Here is a 20,872-nt window from a genome sequence, read left to right as displayed (position 1 = left end):
AATCAACCCTGTGCAGTTGGGAGAAATAAGGAAAAGGGGATACAGTATATGCTTTCCTTTGCCGCCAAAGTGTTGGGTGATTTCCCAGCAATGTAGAAAGCATATTATATAGCCGATGTTGACATTATTTCTTTATTAAACCTTCTCTGGTATTAATCTATCACTGCTGTCAAAAAAGTGGTGATTCAATCTTTGCTGAGCAATGCTTGGATTCTGGTTCGGAGCAGATTTGTTTGTTTGTGTGTTTGTTTGGCTGGCAGGGCGTCTCACAGCCACACTGATAAATCTAAGCCTCATTTTGCACACGTGAATTAGACCCCGTGCTGGAAAAATCCCAGGGAATTCTGCATTTGCAACAAATGCTATCCAGTGCATGCCAAACAGCTGAGAGAAAAAGCAACAACTAGGCTTCAGTAACTTGACAAGTCAGTGGAAGGGATAGTAAATTGATTTCCTGAATTGTGACATTTTTCAGTCCCACTGATTTCAGTCTCACGGCTTAAGACTATCTCCCAATGAGTCAAGGAAACTTAACAGCAGTTTATTCTCTGTTGGCTCACACTTCCAGTTTATCATTCAAGCATCTGTGTCTGGGACAGGTCTATAATTTCTGAGACCCTTAGATAAGAATTTCTAGGGGGTTCCCTTAATCAGTGAAAAGAGGAAGAAACAGACCTCATGGCTCTATGAGGTGTACTTCCAACCCAACATTCACTTAGAACATGGTGTCTTCCAGATGTTTTTGGACTGTTACTCACATCAGTTCCAGCCAGCATGGCCAGTGGTCAGAGATGATGGGGGCGACTCTCCAGCAATATCTAAAGGGCACCATGCCACCCTTACACTATTCCCTGCAAATGTATTCCATCTGATAAATTATCACCATTAAGTGGTGATAATTGGGAGACACATATGTCTCGGCGATATGATGCTCCTTTTAGTAATTATAGTACATTTCTGAGCACAATTCAAAATATTGGTGCTGAGCTTTAAAGCCCTAAATGGCCTCAGCCCTGTTTACCTGAAAGAGCATCTCCACCCCCATCATTCAAACTAGATACTGAGGTCCAGCTCCGAGGGCCTTCTGACGGTTCCTTCACTGTGAGAACTGAAACCACAGGGAACCAGGCAAAGGGCCTTCTCGGTAGTGGCACCCATCCTGTGGAATGCCCTCCCATCAGATGTCAAGGAGATGAGTAGCTATATAACCTTTAGAAGACATCTGAAGGCAGCCTTGTATAGGGAAGCTTTTTAATGCTTAATGTTTTATTATGTTTTTATATATGTTGGAAACTTCCCAGAGTAGTGGTGGGCTACAAATTATTATTATTATTATTATTATTATTATTATTATTATTATTATTATTATCATCATCATCATCATCATCATCATTATTTACAGTTTGGGAGAGCCATTTTAGAAGTCAACTTCCCCACTGGCTGGTCCTAAATCTGCAAGTGACACTAAGCCAGGAATAGGCAAACTCGGCCCTCCAGTTTACCAGACTACCCTTTGTTTTGGGGGAAGGTGATGGCGCTTCCTTCTCCCCCATCATCTGCATAACAGTAGAACAATACCCCTACCAATGCCTAACTGCCAATACCGCAGAGTTGTGATGGATTGCTACGAGGTAGGCGAAAACCAAGTGGCTGGTGCCAATCTGCCAAATGGAAAAATTCCTACCAGGCCCCTTGACAGCGACCGACCGGAGTCCATAGCAACGTCTGAGAGCCTAGCCTAACGGGTGGGTTGGGGGGGGAAACCTGGCTAGAAGCTGCGGGACAAAGAGGAAGACCCTCGGCCGCGCCAGACCTAAATGCGGCTAGGCCACGCCCCCGGCCCAGTCGATTGGCTGGGTGGGGGATGACGCGTCCGGTGATTCCCTGGGTTATCACGGGCTGAAGGCAGCCCCGCGAGGGTGGTGGGGTGGGCGTGAAGCCCGCAACCCCACCTCCTCCCTAGCTCGGAAGTGGCTTTGTTAGCTGGCGCTGATGGGAGCTGGAGTCCAGCGACATCTGCGGGCCACCATGTTGCCTATCCCTGAGTTGCTATTTTTAACACATCAGACATGGCACAAGATTTGGAGCATAACAACGGATTTGAGCATCTGTAGGAGACATGTGTTTGCTTTCGTACGTCCCCATGCTTTTGCAACTCAGGATGTCAGAACATTTTCCCCCCAGCTCTAAAGCCCTTGCCGTTGGACTAGCAAGGTGCTGCTATATTAATAGAAGACGGGAAGCAATAAGTTTTATCAAAATGGAAGCAATCAAATCTCTGCCCTTCTCTGCAGTTTGCTTATCTGCCTTTACCCTGGAGAGTGCTGCAGGGTTATTTTTCTGCTCCAGTTATTTAGGGAGAGTTATGTGGAAGCAGAGAGCCTGGCAGCTGGGCCTGGAAATGGTGATGGTTTGTTTTTTGCTATTCTTGAATTCTATAGGGAAGGACTCCCTGATCCTGATTTGTTAATGGAATCACCAGGGTTTTCCTTATAAGGAAGATAACCTTAAATAGCTTATGGAGAAAAAGGTGTATAAGAAAATTTGTGTGACTCCTCCATAGTTGGATGTCCTCCCCACACTGCACTGCAGATACAAATGAGGATGTGGAATGAAGGAATGAATCTTTATTTGCGTCAGCCATCGGCCATAGCAACAAAACAACAATAGGATAGACAAAGAATAGAAATAAAAAGTCAATTGTATAAAACACATTATAGGGTTTTGGATCAATAGTCAAATAGTGGAATATTATTCTGATTTCCCGAGCTAAAAACCTTGCAACCTTTGCTGTCTCCTGCGCCTCTTGATCTGCCAAGAGAAAGGACACTGTGGCAGTGGTTGAGTGACCTGGAATAGACAATAAAAGAGGGATGATAACCTCATTCCTGAAGTCTTTATAAAGTGTGCAAGCCAGAAGGGCATGTGCCACCAATTCGGTACTGTCATCTCCACAGGGACATAAGCATTTTTTGTGTGGAATCTGTTGGAATCATCCCTCAAGTAAAACTGAGGGCAATACATTCAATCTCGCGAGAGTAAAAGCGCGTCTATATTTTAGAATTGCTAGGTTATGCAGGTAGGGTTCCAGAGAGTCAAAATGGGTAGGTGGAAAATAGTCATACCATGGGCAAATTTCCTTCTTGTGGCCAAGTTGTTCTGACGCTTGATATCATTTAGGCACTGACAAATTAGACTGTTTGCTTGACTAGAGCCCAAAGTGAGTAGCTGTTGTGGTGATAAAGCACAAGAGTGAAGTTTCTGATAGACAATTTTAGTCCAGGCGCTCATGTGACAATCTTGCAAATGAGGCTGTGGATATGATTGTTCCCTGGGTAGTAGAAACATGGGGCAACCCTTACTAGTCAGTTTCTTTTGGAAGAGAAAATACACTGCAGATTTGTTATCCTAACTCTGGCAGGGCTGAATAGAGTTGGGGGGGGTACCACCATGTCCACATCCCTGCTGCAGGTGGAAGATAGAGGGGACTGGCAGATTATTCTGTCATTCTGGAGCCGGTGCAGTGATCCAGCCTACAACCAGCCCAATGCTGTCATCTCACAACATCAGGGCCCAGTGGCGTAGCGTGGGGGATGCAGGGGGGCCCGGCCGCACCGGGCGCAACATCTGGGGGTTAGGGTTGGGGGTGCAAATCCACGGGTTAGGTGGCGCAAATTACTTGCCTTGCCCCGGGTGCTGACAACCCACGCTACGCCACTGTCAGGGCCACCTCACAATCTGTTGGGATTCCAACCCACCTCAGTCCTTCTCATAGACACCGGAAGGGAGCCCTGTTTCGGCAAGATTTTAATGTTCAATGTTTTGTTGTGAAGCCATAGGATGGAGTACAAAATATTGTTGTTGTTGTTGTTGTTGTTGTTCCCTTTTCTTTTTTTGCATTTTTATTAGTATACATTTTTATTAGTTTTTTTAACATATCATTTCCAACAATCATATAACACAACTTCTTATCTTATACAATATTTTAGACTTCCATCAACACCTCTGATGATTTTCCGTTCTTTATCACTTATTCTGTATTTCTTAATTTCTCTTACTTATTATTAACTAATAATTCTCCTCATAGTATTTCTTGCAATATTCCAAATAATCATCCTTACAAAACTTCTTGCAATCTTACTAGTGTAATCTGTTCATTACAATTACTTTTGAAATAGTTCATATATTTACTCCAGTCTTCTAAGAATCTCTGGTTCCACAGATTTTGAACCCTTCCTGTTAATTTATCCAATTCTGCATAGTCCATCAATTTCATCCGCCATTTTTCTTTTGTTGGTAATTCTTCTTGCTTCCATTTTTGTGCCAATTATTATTCCCTTTTCAGAACACCCTGTTCCAATACCTTCTGCTGGTTTCTCACAATGAGCATACCACTGTTGGCACTTCCACCCATCCACACATCTGGCAGCTGGAAAGGACAGGTGTCATTGCTATCTCTCCACAGGTGGGAGCTGGCAGGAGACCATCAGCAGCCATCAGGGTGATTGGATGGATATATCTCTGCTCCATTCACCCCCACACCACCCTGGACAAAGGAGGATTGCTCTGAAAAATCCCACTCTTATTTATTTGCATATATACAGATATTGCAGAGAATCCAAGAGCAGTCACACAAACACTGTTAAGGTCCCAGCCAGCAATAAAATTTCAGTTCCTTTAGAGAACTCTGTTTTTCAAAAAGTTGTTATATTTTCAAGAGTTATCTGAGACAGCTCATAGTGTGGTTGTTCCTGGGAGGTGGTCCTTGCCCACCTGGCCTAGAGACCTCCCTTTCCCCAAGCAGACATTTTCTTGTGAAGGAGGAAACTAGCAGCAGAGAGATCAGACTCCTGATTTCCGATGCCTTTGTGGCCTTGTTCTAAGGCATGGACAATTGTATGTACTGTCTGGAGCATCCATTGCTCCTGAGATATGTGGGAATTGTAGTTTCCAGTGTCTCCTGGGCCATGGGACCGTGTGTGTGTGTGTGTGTGTGTGTGTGTGTGTGTGTGTGTTAGAAGCTATAATTTCTATCCATCCCTGAGCAAGGATGGGGCATTTTAGGCTCTCAACATTACCAGATACAGTAGCCAGTTCCACCAACTCCTGCCCTCTTCATAAGGATGAGAGTGGTTGAGAAAGATTAGCCTGCCAATTACCAGTTGAACCCAAAACTCAGAGAAGCTTGAGCCCAGCTAAAAATGGGCTGGGGAGGAAGTGGAATCCTTAAATACTACAAGACCCTGAATTCTGAACTATTCATAATATAAAGCAATAAGGTTTTCTGATCATTACAAGATGAGTGGCAATCTGTGTATTTTCTCTGGAATCCTACACATGCCTGTATTGTGTCTTCTTCTTTTTAAGCTGATGTCCTTACAAGAAGATATGAATCATCTGTGACCAAAAATAATGAAACGTGGGGCTGGCAGTGCCAGAGCTCAGCCTTTGATGTGTTCATCTCTTCTGAATCTCTCCTGTAAAACTGACAAGCTGAAGCGGCGGCCTCACAGATCACTGGCAAGCCTCCAGTGAGAAGAGTGTCAGCATGCAAATGCCAAATAAATTTCAACAGTTCCTAAAGAGGAAAAAGAGTCAGATGATAGCTGCCCTGGCTCCTACCCCAAAACATGCAAGCAGAGGCTCTTACTTGTAAGTAAGAAAGAGATCTTTATTCAGGCAAGTCGTGGTCCAGGCTCAGCAGCCAACACAGGGCTCAGGAGTCACAGTTAAGGAGCAGGGCAAGAACTTCAGAACTGGATGGAAGCAACCAAGGTGCTCCAACAAGTTTTCACGCCCTACCTGCCAAGCTTTTAAAGACAAGACCCGGCATACTCACTCACAAGACTTGATCGCCTTGTGAGAATATTAAGATTGTGCGTTCCATTCAGAGAGGGTAGGTTGCTCCCATCTGCAAAGGCGACATCTGGTTCTAGGCTCTGCCCTCTTTTTCAGACTCCTGTTCTATCACTGCTATCTCTGGTTCTGCCACCACCACCACTGAGCTGCTCCAAGCCCTTTTTAGACCCCACTAAGACTCCATGATCTAAAGGAAAGTTGTGCTGGGGGAAATGGCATCTCTGCTCTCCCTTCTGAAGCAGTCCAAGTTGGGGTGGAAATGGGAGATTCCTCACTCCAACCCAGGTTCAGCCCCTTTCCCTTTTCTTCCTCCTCCTGCATAAGAGCCTGCCAATCTAAACCAGATCCTGACAGTGGCGTGAGGCTCATAACTATAGCCCTGTGGAGTGTCAGGATCGAGGAAGAAAGTCTTATGAAGCAAGGCTTAGGTTGAGTACAGAGGTTCATAATTGTGGATCCGCTTAGTTGAATCATTTTGAATTCCAAACTTATTTGAGGACCACATTTGAAGGCTATGTTCCTTTTACCTCACTCCTACATTTGAAAACCATTCATAGTACAAAGCGTGTTCTCAATAAAGGAGAGCACGTGTTGCGGATGGGGCCAGACAAAGCACCCCAGGGTTAACAGGCAGGCTAGTTTCAAAGGGATGGAACTGGATTGGTGGTTGGTGTTACTGGGGTAAATTTGATGTTGCCAATTTAGGGGTGGGATCAGAGCTTATTTAAACAAGGTGCACAGCATTTTCCTTTCTCTTTCGCTGTGGGCACCGGATCACCCGCCCGCCCTCCCTTGATTGGGCTTGCGCTTTGACCTTGCTATTGCCTGTCTAGGGGTCGCCTGCATTGGTGCGGGGGCCTGGTAGGAATTTACCTTTTGGCTGATTAGTGCGTGCCAATTGGGTTTTGCCTACTGCGTAGCAAATCGTCACAACTTGTAAGGTTGGCGGTTAGGCATTGGTTAAAATTGGTTGGTGGAGGGGTGTGGATTGGCTGTGCCTACCCCTCCAATGCTGCTGCTGCACGGGAATTCCGTTAAAGGAATTCAGGGGCTTACCATCCCCCTCGTCCAAACCCTTGGTGCAGGGTGCAGGCCGCGTAAGCTCCTGGGAGCAGGCAGGGATGGTACTGAGGGTCTGAACGGCGCAGCTCCAGTAATCCCTGGGTCCTGTTCCTCCACACTGGCTCCCGCCGGAGTCCGGGAGTCAGTGCTGTCCCCCAAGGCGGGGGGGACAGCTAGTCATAACCAATGCCTAAGCAACCACTCACAGTTTGTATGATAATAAAGTTGTGGCCAAAATTATGCCAAAAACCTTAAACAAAAATGATGTGTGAAGTGTGAGTTATTGGGTTAGGGTGTTTTGGGGGACCTCAGCACGCAATCCTGTATCTGTCTACTTAGAAGTCCCATTGAGGTGAACAGGATTGTAGCCTCAAGATATCTTACTCTGAATTTCTGTTTAAAAGATCTAACTTTAGACATAATAATATGTCTTTATATTTATCCATGGGTAAGTATAATTTTCAGTTATTATGGGTTCATTTACTGTTTGTTGATGGTCAGAACAAAGGCTAGTTGTGTGGGAAATTGCCTTAATTGCAACTGAAAGGAAAAGAAAACTCTGAAGAGGATTCTGTTTTGGCAAGTCCTACAAGATTTCCAGTTGCTTCTCCTGCAATAACCTTGAGATCCAGGCTGTTCTTGAATGTGTTCAAAACTTATAATCAAGCTCCATTTGGGGGGGTGAATATTCCTTAATGCTATCACCACTCACAATTGCTCTTTTGATGTGATTTTATGCAGAGGTAACTCACTATCTCCTAAAGTACTGGCAAATTCTGTTGGGTTTTTCATGTGGTCCCCACCCACCGGCACCTGTCATTATCTGGCCTACACTGTAATTGGTTTCACATGGCCCTTTCATTTGTGAAATGATATTGCTATTAACTTTGCCACTGAGCTCATTCCGAGGAGCAGGAATAGAAGACGTGGAACGTGTGATGTTGGATTCTTCTGAGAATTCCATTTGGTACCCTGTAGTTGTTACATCAGATGTTAAACCACATCTCTGGAACTCTCATTCCACTGCTTGATATCGATCTGTTTATAGCCACAATTCCATTTCTTACTGTAAAGACATATTTTGCAAATCTTCTCTCTGAATCTACTCTCCTATTTTCTGTCATTTTACATCCTTTGAACATGGGCCAAACTGAAGTGTTTTTCAAACAATTGTTGATTAGACTCTGTCTTACGGAACTGAATACAACTGGTCATATATATTTTTCAGAAATCTCCATCGTGTAAGAGAACACCCCTACCCCCACTGCCACCAAAAAAGGGAAATATATTGTATTCCTGAAACTATCAGTTGCCGTGCGATCAGTGGAAGCATTGATGGTGAGCACTGCATTTTGCATATGGTTCGGTGCAATATTGTCTGAAGATTGTGTCATTTGTTGTTGTTGTTTAGTCGTTTAGTCGTGTCCAACTCTTCATGACCCCAGGGACCAGACCATGCCAGGCACTCCTGTCTTCCACTGCCTCCCACAGTTTGGTCAAATTCATGTTGGTAGCTTCGAGAACACTATCCAACTATCTCGTCCTCTGTCGTCCCCTTCTTCTTGTGCCCTCCATCTTTCCCAACATCAGGGTCTTTTCCAGGGAGTCTTCTCTTCTCATGAGGTGGCCAAAGTATTGGAGCCTCAGCTTCCGGATCTGTCCTTCCAGTGAGCACTCAGGGCTGATTTCCTTCAGAATGGATAGGTCTGATCTTCTTGCAGTCCATGGGACTCTCAAGAGTCTCCTCCAGCACCATAATTCAAAAGCATCAATTTTTCGGCGATCAGCCTTCTTCATGGTCCAGCTCTCACTTCCATACATCACTACTGGGAAAACCATAGCTTTAACTATGCGGACTTTTGTTGGCATGGTGATGTCTCAGCTTTTTAAGATGCTGTCTAGGTTTGTCATTGCTTTTCTCCCAAGAAGCAGGCATCTTTTAATTTCGTGACTGCTGTCACCATCTGCAGTGATCATGGAGCCCAAGAAAGTAAAGTCTCCCACTGCCTCCATTTCTTCCCATTCTATTTGCCCGGAGGTGATGGGCCCAGTGGCCATGATCTTCGTTTTTTTGATGTTGAACTTCAGACCATATTTTGCGCTCTCCTCTTTCACCCTCATTAAAAATTTTCTGTTAAAACAAGAAATGATTTAAATTCAGTTATACAGCTCTTCCTAACAGTCCTGCTCTCGTAGTATAAGCTACAGCCTTGCCTTGTATTCCTTAGCTAGGCAATATAGGTAAGGAAAATGACCCCTGGACGGTTAAGTCCAGTTGAAGGTGACTATGGAGTGTGGAGCTCATCTCGCTTCAGGCCGTGGCAGCCGGCATTTGTCCACAAACAGCTTTCCGGGTCATGTGGCCAGCATGACTAAACCACTACTGGTGCACAGAGGACCATGACGGAATCCAGAGCACACGGAAACACCGTTTACCTTCCCCCTGCTGCGGTACCTATTTATCTACTTGCACTGGTGTGCTTTCAAACTACTAGGCTGGCAGGAGCTGGCACAGAGCAATGGGAGCTCACCCGGTCACGGGGATTGGAACTGCCAAGAGAGAGAGAAAGAGAAAGAGAAAGAGAAAGAGAAAGAGAAAGAGAAAGAGAAAGAGAAAGAGAAAGAGAGAGAGCATTAGCAAAGTTTCATCCACAGAAGCCCCCAGGAGCAGCCAAAAATATGTTTTTGTTCTAATGTCACAGCAATCAATTGCATGAAGTATTTCTGCCCCGGTTATTTCCTATTATTCTGGACTCTCCTATTCAGTCCAACATATAGGTCAGCCTTTGACTCAATTTTCTTCTTTATTCGCTAGATCAAATTTTATGTGCTGGGCAGCCCCATAGAACCATTTGTTAAACTATGTGCTTCCAAGATTTGCTTTGTGTGAGCTCAAAGTCGTAACTGCCTTCTTGAGCTTTTGGCTTGATTTTAATGGTGATTTCTACTCATGGTCATATTTGAAAACAATAGGATCAACCACTGATTGGAAATCAATGGGATGTGGCTTATTCACTCCCCACCCCACAATTTTGATTTGGTTTTAATAATATAATGTTACTGATTATATTTTATTTGATTGCATTACTTTTAAAAAAAGTATTTTATGCACTATGTTTTATTTGTAAGCCGCTTTCATAATTCATCACAGAAATGAAAGGCAGCATATACCTCTTCTAAATAAATTAATAAAGTTAATCATGAGCAACTTGAATCACATTTATTTTAATGGGTCTGTTCTAAGAATGATTATGTCTGCAACCTTAAACCGACTTACCTGCGAGTGACCTTCATTGAATTCAATAGGACTAACTTCTGAGTGGTCATAGTTAGGACAGGTGTTTTTTTTTTCTGGGGGGATGCAAGAAGTATGCATACCCCTAAACATTTTGTGAATGTTTGTACTTTTGCCCATTTACTGTATTTATTTTCCCTGATTTGAACTACAGTGGTACCTCAGGTTAAGTACTTAATTCCTTCCGGAGGTCCGTTCTTAACCTGAAACTGTTCTTAACCTGAAGCACCACTTTAGCTAATGGGGCCTCCTGCTGCTGCCGTGCCGCCAGAGCATGATTTCTGTTCTCATCCTGAAGCAAAGTGCTTAACCTGAAGCACTATTTCTGGGTTAACAGTCTGTAACCCGAAGCGTATGTAACCTGAAGCATATGTAACCCGAGGTACTACTGTATAAAATGGCGGTTTTCTTGAGTCAAAATGAGAGTACCCCTAAACATGATTTTTTTTAGGGGAAAAAGCCACTGGCTTGGACTGCACTGTAAGTCTGGATCCAACCCAATATGCTCCATACCTTGGTGGAGGTTTTTAAATTGTCTCCCAAATATACGAAAGAAAAGTGCACCATTGTGCTGCTGAAGATTGTCTAAGAACTGCTGTGAAAGAGGATGCTCGCCAGTTTAAAAATCCCGTGAAAATCCTGGGCGCTGTACTAAAGGGAAAGTGACCTTTTCCTTATGACAGCATGTTATGTAATGAATGCCACTTTTCTCACACCTTAATGTTTGCCTGATCAGTGTTGACACATACATATTAAATTGCCTATACCAAAAATGTATGACGTGTTTGACACTCTAAAATGCTCTGGGCCTTTTAGCACATAAATGCATATTACATGCTTCAGCTACACTCTCGATAAATTGACAGAAGGCTGTTTTCTCTCCCTTTCTCTCTCTCTTTCTCCCCTTTAGATGAACACACGGCTGTTCATGTGTCTCTTTGTTCTGCTCCCAATGAAGATGATGATGATAAGTAAGCATTTATATTGCATTTTCAAATACAGTGGTGCCTCGCAAGACGAAAAGAATCCATTCCGTGAGTCTCTTCGTCTAGCGGTTTTTTCGTCTTGCGAAGCAAGCCCATTAGCGGATTAGCGCTATTAGCGGTTTAGCGGCTATTAGCGGCTATTAGCGGCTATTAAAGGCTTAAGGGATTAGCGGATTAGCTGCTAAAAGGCTATTAGCAGCTTAGTGCCTTAGAAAAAGGGGGTAGGGAGCGGGGGAAAAAACCCAGGAATCGCAAGACATTTTCGTCTTGTGAAGCAAGCCCATAGCAAATTCGTCCTGCGAAGCACCTCCAAAACGGAAAACCCTTTCGTCTAGGGGGTTTTCCGTCTTGCGAGGCATTCGTCTTGTGGGGCACCACTGTAGTCAAAGCTCTTTGTATAGTTCATCTTCTTGAGACCCTCTTAAGTCAAGTCATTCTCCCCATACTACAAATGGGGAGCTGGGTGGATTGCCCCAAATCATCTAGTGAGTATTGAGCAAAGGTGAGATTAAATCGCAACCATGATTTCCTGATTCAGGGCCAACATACACATCAAGGGGAGATCAAGGTGAGTTTTCAACTTCAGGGGAGAGGTTTTCCTGTCCTCTGGAAATTCCTGTGGAATTTGCATTAGTGTGAAAATACTGGATTCTGCTTACAGTAAACTAGTGAAGCACCCATGTCCCTGTGGAGAAAACAGCTATGATAAGCACAGACGTGCAATAAAATCATATATTATAATAGTATTGAATGCATTGGCGATGAGAATATTGGATTTTATTGTAATAACTGGCTGGTATCTTAATTTCGATCTCAACCATTCTTAGATGTTTAATTCAAATGAACAATTTTTAAATGATTTTATATGCCAAGACTATATCCCTTTTTCATTTTCCCCAAAAAGAAACAGACAGATACTTCTCTTTTCTTTCTTTGCAACTAAGCATGTGGGGGAAATGCTGCTATGAATCAGGAGTAATATTAGGTAAAAAAATATTATAGACCTTAGAAGGATATTGAGGGGAAGAGGTTAGAAAACAAGAAAACCAGACTTTCTAAGTCTAAGCTATGGAAAACCTTTACCAGACCTTTAAAAAAGTTATTGCTTTGTTGTATATTTGTGAACTTTTAACAAAATTGGATTTATTGTTGTATACTACCTTGAAACTCATGTGAAAGGCAGTATATGTAAACAGAGGTTTTTATGATTAAGTGGTGCACAGATCCAAAAGAATAATAGAAATATATAAACTTGAGCAGCTCATTCATTGTCATATGGAGCTCATATACAAAATGCATATGATATTTTGACCATTGACAGAAGTTTGAAATATGGTAGATATATTCTCAGGTATAGCAATCCTATCCATGTTTGCTTTGAAATAAGCATCTTAAAAAGCAGAGACCTCACCTTGCTGACAAAGGTCTGTACAGTGGTACCTCAGGTTACATATGCTTCAGGTTACATACGCTTCAGGTTACACACTCCACTAAGCCAGAAATAGTGCTTCAGGTTAAGAACTTTGCTTCAGGATGAGAACAGAAATTGGGCTACGGCGGCGAGGCAGCAGCAGGAGGCCCTATTAGCTAAAGTGGCGCTTCAGGTTAAGAACAGTTTCAGATTAAGAACGGACCTCCGGAATGAATTAAGTACTTAACCTGAGGTACCGCTGTATAGTTAAAGCTATGGTTTTCCTAGTGGTGATGTATGAAGTGGTGATGTATAAAGAAGGCTGATTGCTGAATAATTGATGCTTTTGAATTATGGTGTTGGAGGAGACTCTTGAGAGTCCCATGGACTGCAAGAAGATCAGACCTATCCATTCTGAAGGAAATCAGCCCTGAGTGCTCACTGGAAGGACAGGTCCTGAAGCTGAGGCTCCAATACTTTGGCCACCTCATGAGAAGACTCCCTGGAAAAGACCCTGATGTTGGAAAAGATGGAGGGCACAAGGAGAAGAGGATGACAGAGGACAAGATGGTTGGACAGTGTTCTCAGAGCTACCAACATGAGTTTGACCAAACTGTAGGAGGCAGTGGAAGACAGGAGTGCCTGGAATGCTGTGGTCCATAGGGTCACAAAGAGTTGGACACAACTGAACGACTAAACAACAACATGCTTACTTGTGGAAAATGTTTTTAGGAATGCAACACAGAAAATGCTGGTTAGTCCCCCCCCCCTCCTTTTCATTTAAAGAGACCCTCTTACCCAATGTAAAGCTTGTCAGAATAGCAATCAGCACTTGAGAGGAAGCCAAGATGTATCTCTGATAGGAGGCAGGAGTATGAGATTTCCCTGTTCACACACTGCAGCCAATCAGAAGCCACGCCTTGGTTTCAGAACGTTTTGGAAGTCGAACGGACTTCCGGAATGGATTCCGTTTGGCTTCCAAGGTACAGCTGCATATGTAAGGGGTTAAAGAACATGACTTGAGCTGCAGGAGAATTCCAACGGACTGATGAGGTAAGCAGTCTAAAGGGACAGATTAATCTAAGTGAACCGAGCAGCTTAGCTGAAACTGCAGTTCAGTATTCTAAACTCCAGCTTCATCCTTTTCAGAGCAAAATATACTTCCCCTCTCAACGGTAATGAACCTTGTGCCTTGCAATGTCCCTGGGGTGTGATTATTTCTGAAAACTGCTTCCCTAGTTACATCTTGTTGCATAAATAATCATCTCTTTCATGCGAATGATAACAGTGGGAATGATGCTACATTAAATATAGTCTCGAGCAGCCTGGCTTGCAAGGGATAAACAATTTGTTGGTACTTAAACTGTGCTAAAAATCACTTCCTTTGGGTTACAAGTGGGCTCCTATTTGATCACTCGAAGCAGGATACCAAGGCTCAAAATAAGGGGGGGGGGGAGAGAAGAAGAAGTATGAAACAAATTGGCAATTTAACAATTTTATGAAGAGAATAGGCTCTCTTTCTCATCTTGTTTCCCTCAGTCTCTGGCAGCAATAAACACCACTTTGTGATTTAAATGCCGCAAATGCAGCTCTGTGGAAAAGAAGAGCAATGAGCTGCCTTGGCCAGAGATGGTGTTCATATTGGCGGCTTTCATGCCTCCGATATCTCTCCAAGGGAATCTTCAAACTGACTATAACAATGATCTGTGCGTTCATGACGTTGCCAGGTTCTGTCTCTTGCGCCACATAACTATTGCGTATTCTGGAGAGACAGAGAAATGCAGAGGGCTGCTCTAAAAAAGCCTTTGTGTTCATGACCGCAGTTCAGTGGTACCTGATGACCATTGGGAGAGGCAGGGAAGAAGGCTGAGAGGCTAACTGTAGGTGGAGTCAGAGCTAATGGCAGGTGTAGGTTGAAACAATGATAGGCTCCATCTTCCTATGTTTAAAATAACATTTGTCAAACGAGCAGAAGCCTTTTCATTAGGAATTTTAGGTGCAGACATACTGAAGGATTTGAGAAGACTATTCATGTACGCGACTACAGCTGCAAGGATGCTGCTTGCCCAGTGATGGAAATAGGAGACTACGCCGACAAAAGCGGACTGGCAGATGAAACTACATGATTATGCAGAGATGGTGAGACTGACAGGGAAGATCAGAAACCAGGAGGATCAAAACCTCAGCAGGGAATGGGACAAATGCAGATTGTATTTAAAAGAACACTGCAATCACTCGAGCTGTTTGGGAGGCTTTCAATAACTCCTGCAATGTTACAAAGACTTTGGGTATTTCGGAGGACTATAATGCAGATGAATTATAATCTGCAGTTGATTTAGATATATAAAGGACCCACGGAGGGAAGGAGGGAAGTCCAAAAATTCGGAAGAATCTTGTTTGAATTTAAAATCTAAATGTGAGGTTTATCTTGTAAAACCAATAAAAATCATTTCAAAGAAGAAAGAAAGGTGGCAGGCAGGTGGGGGCTAGTTAAAGGCAGACCAAGGTTGGTGTGGCAGTGCCTGATTTCCTCTAATGGAGCAGACTCCACAGCTATTGTTATATAGACATGGGGAGGTTTCCACCAAATGCTGGCCTCTTTCCCCTGAATTTCCTAGGTTTGCATTTTAAGCTGAGCGAGCCACTAAGGAGAGAAAAAGCCTGTACCTGCAGTTTCAAATGTGATGCTACATGCAGCAATATTGGGTCTGATTTTCAAGTACTTTGAACATTGAAAAATTCAACACGCCCTGTTCACTCATGATCTTTTGCAGAGATCTTCGCCAGTATTTGGCACCCCAATGGACTTTGCTTTTGGCTCTTGGTTTGTTCTGCCCAGCTAAGGGAGCAGCGGTTTCTCATTCAGTCCTCCAGGCCAATCAAACAGCAAGTGGCTGGTGTTGATGTCCACTGTGTCAGGAGAGGCCATCATCTCCTTCCTCTGGCAAGGATGATGCTTCGTGCTTTGGTATTTTCTGAGGCCACACAAATGTTTTCTCTTTTGTTGAAGAATCCCTTGGAGAGAAACGCCTGTAAGTGAATTTTTTGAAGAGTGGGACTATAAAGGCTTTAGCTTAGGTTTTTGATCATTAGGCATAAATCATCTAAATATTATAACCAAAAGTAATAAGCTTTTATCAAAATGTTTTGGATATTGTACAAAGTCCATCGCTGCAGGTTCAGCCATATGCCTTTTTCTGTTCATGGTAATGATTCATAGATGCTACTATAACTTTCAAATACAGATGATCAAAACTGTGAGTGGGACAATATTCTATCTTCCATAAATACTTAAACATTTAAGAATGTAACTGTTCTGCAGTTTGTTTTACGAAACATTGCAACTTATTTTTCAACTTTCAAAAATGATATGTCACAAGGTTATTGATTTAATATACTGTTTGTGCTCTGGATTTTCTTCAGGTTATACAAAATGTTGTTAGAATTAGGACCAACCTTCCTGAAGTGTTGTGAAAGTGATGTGCTGAACTGACATGCACCCAATATTTTAATTTTGTACCACCCAAGGTCTGTAACGGAACAAGATGTCTACGTGTTGGCGATGGTTAGAATTTTCTAATCAATAGTTTTTTAGGGCCTGTGCATGATTATTGCATTTTGTGTTTGAGATTAACAAGGTGGCTGGGCTAAGATGGAAGAAGGTCATCTTTTGCCCCAAAGCATTTAGGGTAAACTCTACACTGACTTGTAGCAGCATGAGGTTCTTTGTGGCCAGCTTCTGGCCAGGCAGCTCTTACAGGAATGGAAACGCAACATTGCACTGTCATTCTTGGAGGAGCTTCCCAGCTGGAAATCAGCTGCAAAAAGCCTCACACGTTCAGAGAGAAAGCAGAACTTTCCTAGAGGTTTATGAGCATCCTGGCAGCTACTGTTGTAAGCAATAAACAGGCCTGGGTAATCTCTCCGGAGGATTCCTCTAGCAACACAATAAATCTCAGTTGCTTCCTAAGGCAATACAGGACAAAGACAACACAGGGAATATTTGGGGCCCCAGCTAGTCCATATGAATTTAGGACTGAAACATTAAAGAAAGTGTACAAGGTAGTTTCAGGCAAGAGTAATTGGTGACATTGTTCATCATAATTGCTGATTGCAGGTCACATGCATTAAGATACCAGCCAGCTATCAATTCCCCAACTTTATGGAGCTTGATCCAATATGGAATAGCTTTAAATCTGTCCTTAAACCAGCAGGTTGTTTGGTCATGGAATGACTTTTTCCATCTGCGTCGCCCCACCCTCCATCTCTAGGAACCTTTCCTAGACCATGATTTTGAAAACAGCAGGAGCAGCTGGGAAGTGAGAAGTTCAGAAATATTTTTTTTTAAAAAAGTTGTGTCTCCTTGTTTCTCAATTTGATCCTTTCACATGATTTTGTGGTATTTTATGCATTGAGAGTGGCTGTTATATAGTTTACTCATTCTTGATTGTAATTGCTAAGTGTAAACTTTAATTATTATTTGCTGGTATTTAATTTTACTATTTACTGTTATATTCTAATGGATTATTGAATATCACTTTATTTGATAGAAGTCATTTATTTTAATGCTGTGTTTCTATTTAATGTTTCTATTCTATATAAAGGTCCATATAGTTAAAGCTATGGTTTTCCCAGTAGTGATGTATGGAAGTGAGAGCTGGACCATAAAGAAGGCTGATCGCCGAAGAATTGATGCTTTTGAATTACGGTGCAGGAGGAGACTCTTGAGAGTCCCATGGACTGCAAGAAGATCAAACCCATCCATTCTTAAGGAAATCAGCCCTGAGTGCTCACTGGAAGGACAGATCCTGAAGCTGAGGCTCCAATACTTTGGCCACCTCATGAGAAGAGAAGACTCCCTGGAAAAGATCCCGATGTTGGGAAAGTTGGAGGGCACAAGGAGAAGGGGACGACAGAGGACAAGATGGTTGGACAGTGTTCTCGAAGCTACCAGCATGAGTTTGACCAAACTGTGGGAGGCAGTGGAAGACAGGAGTGCCTGGCGTGCTCTGGTCCATGGAGTCACGAAGAGTTGGACACGACTAAACGACTAAACAACAACATTTTTCTATTATGACTTTTTCTGTATTGGGTCAGATTGTTATTAGGTGTGTGATCTTGGCTATTTTGTTGTTTCTTCCTCTTGTGAACAGCCATGTGTATAGTAATATAGAAAGGCGGTATACAAATTAAAAGTGAAATGAAATAGAATGGAATACGATTCATTTGGGCTGCTTCAAATTCTGTCCATTTTATTTGCTGGCAGAGAGAGTCTCACTTTGCTTGCGATGCCTTCCTTGCTTCTTGGTCCAGCACAGTTTTCCGATTTCATGCATAACACTGAAGGCCTTACATTAATGAAATCAGAAAGAGAACACACACACACAGAATAGCTTGCCAGCGCAAACACTTTCAGCCTTCATCCCCGAATCCCATCATATTTATGTACCTTTAGCAGCCGGTGGCACTTTATGCTTACTTAGATCTCTTAAGTGGCTCCTAATTGCCAAATGGTTTGATATCGCTGCTGTAAAGTGAGAAGAGAAGCAAGTGTTTTTAATGAATTTGTGCTGGCGAATGGCACTCCGCAAGGAAATGTTATAAGCCTATTGTTATTCAATAGCATGATTGATGATCCTGTAAATAGATGTTGGGAATCATTCCGAAATAATGAAGAAATTATTTATGCATATTGTAGGCATCAGAATAAGGCCAAAAAAAAAAGGGGGGGGGGGAACAGAGCCAAGGAGAATAAGAAAAAAGCTTTATTGGCTGTCAACCAAATTGAGAATAGACTTTGCCCACGGTAGCTGGGGATGTGCTATATTATAGATTCCTAATCTTAACCCAATCTTTCAGCACAATCAGAATGACAAATAAAATGAATCTTTGCCTATAGGATGGATGAAATCAAGACTGAAATTTCTCTGGACCACTCCCATGACACTTGAGAATATGTACATCAAATTGCATTGTGTATAGCAAACAAGGTTACAGATGCTGAGCTCTGAAGGTATCATATTCCAATTTGCATGCATGATTATTTTGTATGATTTATTCAATTTGAACTATTTTATGTTATGAACATATCTGCAACTTTTAAAACTATTTTCAAAATGGGACACCATGGGAGATTGAGGCCTAGTTCAAACATGAAAATGTCTAGTTCCAGGGTCTCTTATAACCTAACATTTGTTGAAACTGTTTTCTTAAGAGTCAGTGTGGTGTAGTGGTTAAGAGCGGTATTCTCGTAATCTGGGGAACTGGGTTCACGTCTCCGCTCCTCCACATGCAGCTGCTGGGTGACCTTGGGCCAGTCACACTTCTCTGAAGTCTCTCAGCCCCACTCACCTCACAGAGTGTTTGTTGTGGGGGAGGAAGGGAAAGGAGATTGTTAGCCGCTTTGAGACTCCTGAAGGGGAGTGAAAGGCGGGATATCAAATCCAAACACCTCCTCCTCCTCCTCTTCTTCTTCTTCTTCTTCTTCTTCTTCTTCTTCTTCTTCTTCTTCACAGGATCGCTGAGATGTGTATATATTTTCTCCCTCTTTGTTTGATCCATGACTGCCAGGTTTTAAAAGAAATAATTAAACCTCTTCTCTTGAAGTTTTCAAAACTGTTCCTTGGCCTTTCTTTGCCAGAGGAAAGGAATGAGAAGAGCACTCAATGGATGGAGAATCTCCTTGTTTTTCTTGCTGGTGTACATCTCTCCCTGTTCATCTGCATGATGGCATTCAGAGGATTTTGCATAGGGTGTATTGAGGTGGTCTTGCACCTTCAAGAGTCCTGTAGAAGAGGAAATTTCAGTGAGCAGAAAGTAGTGGAAGAAGAAATGGGTTGGGCTGAGGAAGGGTGGGTTCCAGCAAGTAGCTATTTACTCCTGCCTGTTTTAGAAGGGAAAGAGGACTCCACACTAGACTGGTGCACTAGGCTTTGTGTTTTTTCCTCATACCATGGTCAGGTAAGGGTAAGGTAGGGTAAGGAGACCCTGTCTTGCCAAATGCAAGGTGGTTCTTTTAAATGAAATTCAGAGGCAATACAAACACAAGTGAGTGAGAAGATTAAAGATTTTATTCCAAACAGCAAGCAATATATACTGTATTTTTTGCTCTATAAGACTCACTTTTTCCCTCCTAAAAAGTAAGGGGAAATGTGTGTGCGTCTTATGGAGTGAATGCAGGCTGCGCAGCTATCCCAGAAGCCAGAACAGCAAGAGGGATTGCTGCTTTCACTGTGCAGCGATCCCTCTTACTGTTCTGGCTTCTGAGATTCAGAACATTTTTTTTTCTTGTTTTCCTGTGTCTTGTAGTCTGGTGCGTCTTATAGACCGAAAAATACGGTACATACATACCAAGCAAGCACCTCAGTCTGCCACTTGGAAGCCCTCAAGAAGTGGCAAAGTGACTGTCCCAGGTAGCCTCAGGTTTGCATGGCCCTGCGATCGATCAGTCCGTGCACGAGCTTCTAAGAAAACTATGCCCAACACCATCTGATTTATAGATAACTAGCCTGTTAGCCTGTGTGGCTTGCCGGACTAACTACATGCAGATCATCCATTAGCCACCTCTCCCAGTGCCTTACATTCTCCAAACAATATCTAACTTCAAAGAAGGTGATGATACCCAGCACTATCACTTCCTTCCATAGATTAGGGCAGGGACGTCCAACTCCCAAGAGACTGCGATCTACTCCCAGGAAAAAACAAAAGGCAGTGGTCTACCCATAGTATTATTATTTTTTTGGGGGGGGGGGTTGTTGAGCTGAGCTTGGGAGCCAAGTCAAGGTTTAGGGGCTTGGGGGGCAGGTCAAAGTTGTTGAGCTCTTTTTAGCTGGGGACAGCAGAGTTTAGGTAATTTGCCGGGCAGCGCTAACTCCATCTTACGTTTTAGTGATCCTGCGCAAATGAAGGAAACAGCGAGGAGCCGGGGCCGGATACATTCATTCTACAGCTCTTCTTCCCCAGCGAATGGAAATGAACAAGCGATCGACTGCGATCGACCGCAATCTGCCGGGGATCGACCTGTCAATCGTGGTCGATAGGGAAAAGGAAGAAACAGGGGGCAGGAAGAGGGCTGAGTTAGATCAGTAACTGCTCAAAATACAAATATCTTCCAGATAGATTGCCTACACAGACCCAATCATTTGAGGGGCATCATTAACAGTTAGTGAATGGTTATTAATTAATTTGCTATTAGATTTCCAGTAGGAACACCATCTGGGTTTTCTGCCTTAGGAACAATCTCTGTTTTGGGGAGGTGAT

At 43.0% G+C, this 20,872-nt stretch overlaps 2 long non-coding RNA genes across 2 annotated transcripts in view; both read left to right on the top strand.

Moving 5' to 3' along the window:
* The window catches only part of LOC310665027, a 565,459-nt gene that overhangs the window by 353,310 nt on the left and 191,277 nt on the right, over positions 1-20,872 (top strand). The gene's annotated exons all lie outside the window — the stretch shown is intronic.
* On the top strand, positions 7,780-11,187 carry LOC310665239. The gene is made up of 3 exons (XR_014505317.1): positions 7,780-7,989; positions 8,150-8,259; positions 11,127-11,187. It is a non-coding gene; the product is annotated as an uncharacterized lncRNA (long non-coding RNA).

This window comes from Podarcis tiliguerta (genome assembly GCF_965153285.1).
Source record: "Podarcis tiliguerta genome assembly, chromosome: 1".
Taxonomy (NCBI): domain Eukaryota; kingdom Metazoa; phylum Chordata; class Lepidosauria; order Squamata; family Lacertidae; genus Podarcis; species Podarcis tiliguerta.
The sequence above is the reverse complement of the archived record's forward strand: the minus strand, read 5'-3'. Positions and strand labels throughout refer to the sequence as shown.